Source organism: Rhinopithecus roxellana, chromosome 6, assembly GCF_007565055.1.
Source record: "Rhinopithecus roxellana isolate Shanxi Qingling chromosome 6, ASM756505v1, whole genome shotgun sequence".
Classification (NCBI taxonomy): domain Eukaryota; kingdom Metazoa; phylum Chordata; class Mammalia; order Primates; family Cercopithecidae; genus Rhinopithecus; species Rhinopithecus roxellana.
Window position 1 is genome coordinate 141,714,988 of NC_044554.1, and position 12,491 is coordinate 141,727,478.

At 36.1% G+C, this 12,491-nt stretch overlaps 1 long non-coding RNA gene across 1 annotated transcript; it reads right to left on the reverse strand.

Moving 5' to 3' along the window:
• Positions 1 to 2,602: 2,602 nt before the first annotated feature.
• Positions 2,603 to 6,862, reverse strand: LOC115898228. Its single transcript, XR_004057923.1, has 3 exons — positions 6,763 to 6,862; positions 6,498 to 6,565; positions 2,603 to 2,806 (listed from the first exon to the last, which is right to left on the reverse strand). It is a non-coding gene; the product is annotated as an uncharacterized LOC115898228 (long non-coding RNA).
• Between the last annotated feature and the right edge of the window lie 5,629 nt (positions 6,863 to 12,491).

Here is a 12,491-nt window from a genome sequence, read left to right on the forward strand (position 1 = left end):
CTAACCGTTTTATCATAGGCATTATAGAGTTTGCATAGTCTATAGCTTTGAATTAAATAAATGTAATATAAATGTTCTACAAAAATATACTCTTTATGTGGCATATTTTGCTTCTCCTATGAGGGCAATGATGAAGTTAGAAAGAACAGTTCATTTTATACTTTAGCATAACCTATTTGGTTTGTTTCCTCTTAATTTCTGGGTGAGGAAATAATCTGTACATAAGAGTTTACCTTATTATGAGATTATTACCATATAATGTGTGATAAGAGTTTACCTATGTAACAAACCTTCACATGTACCCCCGAACCTAAAATAAAAATTTTAAAAAGCCCAAAATAAAAGTTATCTGTAAGAAACATCTTGATTTAGTATACTAGTATGCTGTAAAAGTTTATAAATGGAAGACCATGATAATGAAATTGCCTTAAAAATATAAATAAAATAGTATGATCATGAAATTAAGCCCTTGTTATTGGTGCCCAAAGAGATAATGTATTTATAAAATTTATGCCACCAGGGAAAAACTACGAAAAAAACAAAATATTCAACATGTGATTTAAAAAAAATGGAGAGAACACTATTAATACTATATTTGATGTGCTAAAAATACTTTTAATTATTTTCGAATTCAAACTTGCTTTCTCTCACTTGAAATTGTTGCATAACTCGAAAGCACTATTATAATTCAGCCCAAATGGTATGGTACTTCAATGAGCTGGTGAAATTGATTCAGGACATTAAAGAGATGTCGGCAAAGTTATAAATCGCTATTCTAATCGGGAGTGAAGAGGTTAATTCAAGATTCCACTAAAAACAGACTGGCAGAAATGTTTCCAGGGACGTGCGTATTTTTTTTCTTTTCTCTCTCTCTCTCTTTTTTTTACTCAGTAGGGGTTTGGAGAAGAGGTTTGGAAGGGAAGGAGAGGGCTGGTTCCAGGCCCCTGCATTCCCCAGAGCCCCGTTAAGGAAGGGGGAGGGCTTCCTGCCCAGGCAGCCATCTGTAACATTCTATGAACAGCAGGAACCCGGGCTGCTCCAGTCCGTAAACCCGGGTGAGGATTCTGTCTGCATTCAAAGAAAAAAAACAGAGGAGTTTCCCCTTATTTCTGCGTTCTATCTTTTTTTTTTTTTTTTTTTCTTCTTTTCTACTATCTCTTGAGGGTGAGCATGGAGTTGGGGATCTCGGAAGTTGCTTACATAAGTAAACTATCATCTCAACGATATCAGAACAGTACTATTGAGAACTGGCCCAACTGGTACCAAAATGCCGGGCCTGCCATCTGGAATGTGCTGTCAGCAAGCTGGGAATGTCATCATCCCCGCTAATGTCACACTGTCACACCATGGAACGTTTTCTGGGATCAGTGGACGTGTGTCTAATGTTCCCTTAAGTTACTGCTTTCTAGGCTTGAGTCAATTAGAGCTGGCTTTTTGGAAAGTGGTGTCATTTAAAACCTATTTTATGAAAGTTATTTTTGTGCCTATAATTTTGGGGCTCACACGTCTGTTATTTCCTCCAGTTCTTGGCTTACACAATATGCTGCCTATGGAAAGTAGTAAAGAGTGACAATGGAAAAAATAACAAGCACTTTTTTTTAACTTCCAACATCTGGAGAAAACACATTTAAGGAAATGTTAACAAATAGGTACAGGGATTGATAACATTAAAAAATATATATACTTCCTTATAGAGGGAAAAACAATCAGAATAGATAGAATCTTTTAGATCAGTTTTATACAAAGAATACCAAAAAATTTTACAACAAAAATGATCTCATTCAAGAGGATTCAGTTCACATCCTTTGCTAGGGTCAACCAAATGACTAATGTCAAATCCCCAAAGCACATAGGTACAAAAATCTTTTCTTCAAAAGAAGAAAGACATAGAATTTCAATTTCCAAAAATTTTCTGTTTTCTACCTTCCAATAAAGTTTTACGGTTACATTTAACTTCCTGGCAGCAGAGTAGAGAAGTAAACACATTCTCATGTAGAATATGAAACTTAAAAATAAAAAAGAAAAATTCAAGAAGCAATTCAATGCAGAGATAAATATTAGAACGAACAATGCAGCAATAGTTTTATTGAAGAAAAAAAAAAAGCACAAATGTGAATGTACTCCGGTCTTATACACCGAAATAACTTAAAGACAAAATATGCTTCAAGGGAAAATAAATCATAATGAATACCTACTACTGTATTACCAAAAGAGTGGTGGATACATTTCAGCCCAGTTTTTCTACTTTCATTTATTCACATTTTTATACCTTAAAGTAAATATTGGTAAATTATTCCACATGGGTCTAAGTTTTTTCCTTTTCTTATTTTTTAACCCAGTTTTACACTATCAGTATAGACTAATTTATAAAGTCATTGCATCAAAATCTGAAGACACGAAGTACCAAATATAACTTTTTTTTCCCTAGAATTACTCAGTGTTCAGATGAGAAAAAAAATTCAAGCCAGTATTTGGAAATAAATTAAAAAATCTTGATAAAATACTTTAAGAAACACATTGAAAACTGAAAAATCAGGTTTGTAGGAAGTTTTAAAGTTTTAGAAAATAAATGGATTGCTCCCAGGTGCATGGGGATGTGGCCAGTGCTTACGGGATTATAAGTGCTCTTGATGGAGTATGGGGGAGATACTTCCTGAGGTGACATTAATTTTCTTCTTGTATCCAGTCATCTTGGTGTCATGTTTGGGGTCAAGATTTGAGTTAACATCTCAGAAACTTCATTTCATTTTAATCTTGCAAAAGCAAAGGCAGTGCCATCAACAGGATCAAGGACTTCCATATAATACTAGAAGAGCAAATTGTTAATTTACAATGACAAATAATTATTGTAAAAAGCAAGTTGCCCTCATCCACACAGCCAGCCTCTTCCTTACCTGTAGTCAAGTCACAAAGGAAACCAAATTATATTTCAATCAGTTTATTATTTTGCTGTGAGAACTTCTGTGCATGATGAGAATGGTCCAAATTCTATGACCCACATGATTTCTCCATGAGGGTACATATTCTTTCCTTAAACAACTTAATACATTGAAGAATGTTACAGTCCAGATAGGAGGGTCTGGGATCCATTTTGACTTTTTAAGGAAAATGTAAACATGTTAGATGATGTAGAATTCTAAAGTAAAAGTATCAGCAAACAATTTTATCCTCCATTGTTTACATTTCTTCAGGTGCTTTTTGTTTTACTTAATTTCTAAGCATTGACAGCAGAGTTTACTTACATTTATTGACTTTTTTCAACGACTATTCAAGAGAAATGGTTATTGTGACAAACTCCAAATTAATGGAAGGAAGCCTCCATTTTTCCAGCCTAAAGCAAGATATTCGTGAACTCTTAGCTATATATGTGCCAATAAAAGGCCTTGAAATTTATTACAGGATGTCTAAACTCAGTTAACCACATTAAACTGCCAATCTGGTTAATCTACAAAACCCTAGGATAAGAAAAAATACCCCTATTTTTCTGGTAAGAAAATTCAACTTACATAAGATTTTCTAGTCATTCATCTGATAAAGACAGAGAAGGTATTTGAATTAGACCTCTCTGGCTGCTCAGTATGACCACCTGACTCTTCTCTATGTTGATTTATATTTCACTAAATAAAAATAATGCCTCCTAAATTAGAGATAGAGAATAGGAACTATGGCATATGACTTACACAGTCCCAGAAACTAGCACAGTGAAATAAATATGAAACATCCAGTATTTTCTGAATGAAAGAAAGGAAAAAAAATGAATGAATGAATGGTATAAACTCAACAAAATGTTCAACTGCTGCTTTGGAAAGCTGTAGGCTGAATATAAAATAAACTGACTTGTATTTCATTAAGCTGTTTCTTTTAAATTTATACTAATCATTTAAAATATATATACTTGTACTATTTAAATTCATACAACTTTGGAATTTTCTTTTTATTTAGCTCTTTTTTCTTAGAATTGTCAAATGGCAGGGAAAACAGTTTCATATCTACACAATTAGAAATATATATAATCAGAGAAAAATATATTGGTCCACACATATAAGTTCCTTTTTGGACCCTATTCAGCATTGCTCCCTCTCCCAATATTTGGTTTGTTACTTTAATATAATGTATAAACATCCAATTGTTCTTTTTATTATGAAGGAGAACATAATGATCTGTGGATGCTGGCTAATTAAGTGAATTTAACATCTTTCAAGTTGAAATAACCTCTTTGATCCCAGAGATTCCTGAAAAGCCCATTCTTAGACATCATAGGAAATACTGCTGGAAAGTCTTAAGAAAATCAAGAGTTATAAGAAAATTCAGGATTTAAAAAAAACACTATCACCAGTACCACCATAGTATGAATCACTTGTTAGCAACAAAGTATAATTTATGAAGACCTAGACATAAAGAGACAGCAACAGCTAATTAGAATTGTTTCCTGTTCCACACTCTATGGATTCTATGAATTGATTTGTCAATTCTAGCTTCTGATCAAAGATGTATCTGTGGGCCGTATGTTTATTTAGTCAGCAATTAATTAAAATGTGTATTTTTAAAAAAGCTATTTAGCAAATATTATTGATCACACACTCTAGACTAGCCCTGAGTAGGAAAAATACAATAAATATGGTTGACATGGACATATTAAAATGTGTGTTTCTATAAAGAAACAACTCTTAAATAGAAATAATTACTGTACATTATACATTTTTGTTTTAAAAGTGTATATAACTCAAATTTCCAACATTGAATTAGAATGGCTAAAATATAGCCCTATAATTGATAGGAAAAGTTTTAAACATCATATCTTTCTATTAGAGTTTGCAAAGAGTGGTGGTCAAATTCGTACGTTTATGGTTAAGAAGCTCTTTCACGATTTTTGTTTCTGTCCTGTTTAATAAGGTCAAGAATGATGTACTGTATACTATATTATTTCTCTTATGCCTAATTTTATCTTTTGTGGCCAATTATGAACACTCAAATATTTAAGAATTCAACTAAAAGAGCCATTAAGGAAGTAGAGATATGCAGAAAGGACTCTCAATATTGATTCAAGTCAACAAATATGCTTTTGGCCACAGAACACATTGTTACATGCTATTAAAAGAGTTAGGTAAAAGAAGGCCATGTGGTGTGCTCCCTTCTTTTATTCAGGAGGGTGTCAATGCCAGCAGCCTTCTTTAGGTGATTTGAAACCACTTGGCTTCCAAAGGGAAACCTGAGGTGAATGAACTGAAGTAGTTAAATTTCGCACACAAATCAGGTAGCCAGGAACTCCAAGACACAGACAAGTAATCATTATGGTATCTGGAGGAACCCTTTTCAATACAGAAGTTCAACAGGTAACAGCAGAAGATAACTTTTGATACCAAGGAAGCATAAAGCAGAGAAGGCCGAGAACCTAAGTACCAGGATTCACCCACTTTGAGATTCACAGCATGGGCTTCTGGTCACGAGTTTGGTAAAAGGTAGCAGCAAGTGGTTTGTGGAGGGGGGACAAAAAAGAGGGCAATTAGTTATTAATAAAAGCAGTCATTAAAAGCTTTCAAAAAGTAGAGATGCCCAGTTTTCATTTTGTAGTGCTCGGTTTTGGAAAGATCTTTGCAGAAAAACAAATTCTATATTCGTGAGGAACATGAAGATGGAAGGGAGATACAGTTGGGTATGGTGATTTCCCCTGCTGCCAATCCAGATCCATCTTAACATCCCAGCAGTGGTTTTATCCTGGCCAGACAGGGGATCAAGAAGTAGTAGTGTAGAGGCAAGTAGAGAGCAAATGACAACTTACCCCCACAATAATCACATTCTAATGTTTTTTCTAAGTCTAAAGCAGAGGAGTTGAAATTGGAAGACTATAATCTATTGTGGTAGTGGTAGATTTCTCTAAAATATGGCACTCATATTTTATCTGTTTTAATTCATGATCAACTTAATATTTGAGATGTTTGGACTACTGCAAAATAAGTTAGACTATACATATATTTCACAATTTGTATAACTGGTTTCACATGCAATTTGTGTTTCATACATTATAACATGTGAACAAATAGTTTCTTCCCCCATGCAGGCGTATTGGATTATAACTTTGTTACCTGGAAGGTGGCAGATGTCTTGGTTTATGGTGGTGGTAATTTTATCATTACAATTACAGAGTAACATGGAAGAGAGACATTGTGAGTACTCTGAGAAGGTAATTTTCACATTTGCCTAGTGAAAGCCAAGGGGACTACAAAATTTGTGACAAATGAAAATAGTAATATTGAATGCAGTAACTTTTGAAGATGTGAATTCAACCATGACCACTCTGTGCTCTTTCCCACTGTTTCTTTATATACTTACATGGTTATCTCATTTGGTCCTCATATGCATTCTGTATTTACCCCATTTCAGATAAAGCTGAGGCAATATGACCAAGTAGAAGTAGGGGAAATAAGGCTGGGGTGGGGGCTCTAAACCTCAGAGTCTGTTCAAGGCTTACCAAGCACGCTCTCAATAAACACACTCACCAACAGAGACTGAGGATGACTTCCTGAATGTCGTTGTTTTCCTGAAAGACCTTTCAGCAGGAATCGCACTAAAAAATAAATTGGGACATAGTAATTTGATGCTCCTGTATTGCTGTCTACTCATTGTCTCTCTTTTAAATAAGAACACATTGAACATCCATTTCTCAACAGCATCAATGAATACAACTATCTAATTTAAGCTTCATTCAGGAAATAGCAGGTTCTAATATGGGCTCCAGAGGCGTAAATACATGTGTATACATACCAGCATGAATGTACATAAGTGCCTTTGCTCTGCCCGGTCACAGCAATTACTACAAAAGCTTCAGTAACTTCATTTTGGCAACAGAATGATAGATCTGCAAACCAAATGTTATCCTTAAGTGTGTTTTTCTCTTAGATCATTAGGTTTCTTTTTTTTTTCTGTGCTTAACAGATGTGTGGAAATTAAATGGGTCTGGAATCATTAATATTTTATGAATATGAAAATCACTGTCCTTTGAGTAAAACCATTATCCAGTTAATTGATCTAAATAAAATATTACCCTGCATTAAAAAGAACTTCTGTGCTCTAACTCCATTTTTTATCTTCTTTGCTTCCGGAAACATAAACAACAACAACAACAACAAAAACTACCAGGCTGTGGGATGGAATAAATTCCTTACTTTTGCAGTCTTCCTCACTTGCCTGTTAAACTCAACTCATGTCCTTTTTAAAGAGCAGTGAGTGTCATGCAAGTCAGCCGGCCCCAACACTGTAAATAACGCTAAAGCATGTGCTATGTCATCACACAGGAATCATTGCAAGGAATAACAGGAAGGGACTTCAAAGATTATCTGGTTTAATTCACCCACTTATAGATGAGGAAACCAGGGTCTAGAGAGGGAAGTCCCCTGAACAAGGTCACGTGTATAATTAGTGGGAGACCATGTGTGGCTGTATTAATACGATTCTACCTTCACTGTTCTCCAAACAGCTGGTGGCCCTACAACAGGAAAAAAAAAAAAAGTATAATACTGTTTCTGTATGAACAGTGAATGAATAAACATTCATTTATTCAATCAGTTTAGTCAGCCAACATTTAACAAACATGTATTGAGCCTTCCCGTAGGCAAGGCAGTGTGCTAAAAGTTGGGGACCCAGAGTTGGACATATTAGGTGGAATCCCAGTAGGAAAGAGTTGCTCTCTGCTTCCACAGGCAACAATCAGAATGAGCTGGTCCTTAACAAGCAAAGGCCATTGAAGACTCTTCATGACCTGTGGGCATGGCACCAAGATAATGTCTCCTGCTACATGGAGTGAAAAAAAATCAAAGGGTCCTATGTTGATATTTTCAAAATCAGGCCGGGCACGGTGGCTCACGCCTGTAATCCCAGCACTTTGGGAGGCCAAGGCGGGTGGGTCACAAGGTCAGGAGATCAAGACTACCCTGGCTAACACGGTGAAACCCCGTCTCTACTAAAAATACAAAAAAAAAATTAGCCAGGCGTGGTGGCGGGCGCCTGTAGTCCCAGCTACTCGGGAGGCTGAGGCAGTAGAACGACGTGAACCCGGGAGGTGGAACTTGCAGTGAGCTGAGATCGCACCACTGCACTCCAGCCTGGGTGACAGTGCAAGACTCCTTCTCAAAAAGAAAAAAAAAAAAATTCAAAATCAGTCACAGGTGTCACTGACTGTTAGTACCACAATCGTGAAAGGCAGCATGTAAGTAGCAAGAACGGAGCTTATACTAGGACATTGATTCGCACCCTTCACTGATTTTTGAATTGCAGTTTTCCTTATACTTCCTACTCTCTAAAAACATTACTTAAAAAAAAGTATTTATTTATTCATTTATTTGTTATTTATTATTATTATTATTTGAGATGGAGTCTCGCTCTGTCACCCAGGCTGGAGTGCAGTGGCAGTGATCTCAGCTCACTGCAACCTCCGTCCCTCTAGGTTTAAGCATTTCTCTGCCTCAGCCTCCGGAGTAGCTGGGATTATCCACCACACCTGGCTAATTTTTTGTATTTTTAGTAGAGATGGGATTCACCATCTTGGCCAGGCTGGTCTTGAACTCCAGACCTCGTGATCTACCTGCCTCGGCCCCCCAAAGTGCTGGGATTACAGGCGTGAGCCACCATGCCTGGTCAAAAATGTCTTCTTTAGGTTCAGGAATAAGGGTTAGGAGATTAGAGGACTTTTCCATCAGGTAGATACTCTCAAGGTGTTAAAAAACAAAACTACATTGCAGTTATTTAAGAATATCAGGTTGGATAAATGTCAGTGTTCCTTTTAGAGAACAATTATATTTCAGTAAATGCTTCACAACATATTTTTATGGAAAGTATATATGTATCATTGAAGTATTTTTAAATAGAAACATATCCTAGGAGTGAATATTTAGAATCAGAAATAAGCACCTAGGATATCCTTGTATATACAGGTCACAAGAGACCACTGAAAAATAGTAAACCCTCAGAGACTTTTGACAAATCTCACAGGAAGGATCCCAAATCCTAATCCTAAAGTTAAAAACTGATAGAAAATTGGTCGGGTGCGGTGGCTCACGGCTGTAATCCCAGCATTTTGGGAGGCTGAGGCGGGCAGATCCCTTGAGGTCAGTAGTTTGAGACCAGCCTGGCAAACATGGTGAAACTCCATCACTACCCCAAAAATACAAAAAATAGCTAGATATGGTATGGGCGCCTGTAATCCCAGCTACTTGGGAGGCTGAGACAGGAGACTCTCTTGAACCTGGGAAGTGGAGGTTGGAGTGAGCTGAGATCCTGCCGCTCCAGCCTGGGAGACAGAGGGAGACCATGTCTCAAAACAAAAAAGAAAAGAAAGAGAAAATATGGTTAATTTCAAATAGGAAATTGTATTACTCATGATACAACTAGTTCACTAACAAATAGAGAGACTATAATTTCTAATTCAAAAGTGCATTGATTAAGAGCCTTGACCCTGGGAAAGACAGATCCGGTTTGAAATACTGGCTCTGTCAAAATAGTTTCAGTAAGATTCCATAACACTGATGACTATTAAAGTAGCAGAGCATTATATTTTATTTTCTTATGTCCAAAAATATTTGAAAGTGAACATTTTTTATTTGGTATTCCAAGCTACGTTTCAGAAATGTGTACAGATCATATCACATATCTTTTTTAGTCCAGTAAGATGCATATTTCACCAAACACTGCAAACCCCTTTCTGGTTTCCTCACACTGAGATCTTCCACAGCCGGTTGTTATCTCTTATGGACATTTAACCACAACCAGATTAAAAACTGAAGTTAAAGAAGTGACTGAAAACCAAAAAGGATTTACTTAATTGCCTATTTTATGTAAAAGCAGGCCTTAGGCCCTAAAGAGGAAAGTGAGTCTGTTTCTTAACAGTGAATTACTGGGAGGATAGTTTCAGTGACCACTCCACTGCCAGAAGAGTCAGCAAATTGGCAGCTTGTTCTCTCCTTCTCTCTTCTTGGTATTTCACCAAGATAAGGTGGTATGAGATCAATTTCCCCCACTTTCTCCCTCCCTAGGCTTTCCATCTTTCTCTAGAAATCAAGAACAGTTCCTTTCCTTTTTTCAATGCCAGTCCCCCACCCCGCTTAGAAATCAATGGAATCTGCCTTGGTTTAGGAAAGTTCCAAAATACTTCCTAGGCAGAATCATGGAAATTAAAGATGTGGAAGACCTCATTGGATCATCTAGTTCATCTATTTCCTATTAAAGAGTTTTCCAGATGGAAGATTTTTGTATATTGGATGTCTCCTCTCATTTCTGCAGGGCCTGAAGTCAGATTTTGAGCATCCAAGTCTAACGTAGAGAGGTGAATAAGGCCTGTATTCAATAATTTCATAGACAGAAAAGTGCCTTATCCCAAAGGTGTTATCATATTACAACAGCTTTTGGATGGAAATAGGCGACACCTCATCAGAACAGTTATGTGAGAGTGCTGGATGGTTCTCCAAGCACCATGGGCTTGACATTTCTTTTGCAGAGAACAGCGTTTTGTTGCTGTGTCCTGAGCACAATGGAGCCCATTGGGAGCTCAGCTTTTTCTTTCCTTTTTTTTTTTCTTTTTCAAAAAATTGCTCTAGGTTTCTACATATAGGAACTGCTGTTTTGGTGACTTTTCCAGAAGGCTCTTGGAAGTGGGAGTGCTGTCCAACAATACATAGATAGAATTGCAGGAGGCCATCGGCCAGTAACAGACACTTGTTTTACTAGCAATTTATTTATGAATCTCCCCATTCATATATTTTCATCAGCATCATGCAATGCTTCCAAAAAATGACACCAGTTTCTTCCTTAGTGTTATGTTCAAGAGCCATCTTAAGTAAGCACCATTGTGCTTACCTGGTTATGGTTATATTGTAGTCAAGAACAACCTTCAGTTTATCACAATATAGAAACATACTTTAAAATCAGGTGAGGTGGAATCCTGGCTGGTTTGTTGTATTAACTCTATAAATTTGTATAGATTATTTACCCTGAGTCTCGATGTACACATTTGTGCTGTGATATTTTTACAAGGCAAAACTAATGTTAAAATATCTGACCCATGCTCAATGCAAAATGAATAATAGTTTCTTTCTTCCCCTTTCAAAAATGACAATTAATTTGAGAGCCTTGGAAGAATCCTAAACATCAGAAATAAATGTTGTTTTTCTCCCCAGTGTCACTTTACAAAAAAGCCCAAATTAATTCTACACTTTTCTGGCAATAATGGTTTGCTTTTGAATGCATAGCTCCTTGGTATTTCTTTTTTAAAAGAGAAAGAGGAGATGAAAAGAAAACCTTACATCTAGTATAGAGTTGATAAGAGCAACTCAAAGAATTTTAGATACTGAGCTTATTAGATCCTTCAGTACTCCATTTACCCTTCCCCTAATAAATTAAAATTATGTCCTTTAAAAAATTATCTAATGACATAAGAATCATCAGACTGTTCACATTCAGGGGTCAAAATTATTAAGTCTCTTATTTACCAGTAGCAGGAAACAACTTGAACTAACAAGCATAAAGGGCAAAATATAGGAATGGTTTTGAGAGCCTTTGCTTAGAGTCCTCTTCCCTCAGATACGTCTCAGTTTTTCTTGTTTTTCCTTAAAATCGTTATTCAAGTGTAACTTTCTGAGGTCTTACATGACCTCTTTTAATACAATTATAATCCCCTATAGATTCTCAACTCCTTTTACTTAACATATTGCATATTGACTTATTTATATTGTTTATTTTCCATCTACTCTCACTAAATATAAGATCCATGAAGGCAGAGATTTTATACAATTTTAAGATTTATATATAGACCAATTGCTTTGGCCTCAGCAACTAAAACAAATGGCATACAATGAGCATTCAAATATTTGTTGAATAAAGGACTGAAACTGAATTTTATAAAATCTGAGAAAAAATAAGTTGTGACTTCAGAAAGAATCAGGGTCATGTCATTTCAAAAGAAGACTATTTAGATTTTTCCCCTGGAGACCTACCATTAACATGGAAGACCATTTTTATGGATGGAATGTGTCTAAAGTCCCATTCGATGTTCATTCTCTGTTAGCATGCCCAAACAGTTAGCTTGGAGGAAGATACAACTAACTTGCCTGTCATCATCATTAAATAGCACCTCAAACATTTCTGTACTTAGATTCTGGAGCAGTGACTGAAACGCCTACTTACCATGTTCATATAAAGATGTGAGGCAGTCTAGGTGTAATCCAGTGGGAGAAGTGTACCCTGGTAGTGTACCCTGGTGAGAAGGTGTTGAAGTAGAAAAAAGAAAATTTCCTCTTTGAAAGAGCGCAGCTCCTATTCCGTTTTGGCTGAGTGTTCTATTGGGTCAAAGTACATACACGTTGTTCAGAGCTTCTTATTTTAAAAAGAAGCTGCATATATGGATCTTTTTATAAAACTTCTCAATTTCAAAATTATATCAACCACTTAAAATATTGAATTAAAATATACTGCAAAGGTCATACAAAGTGTATCTAGCAGACTGG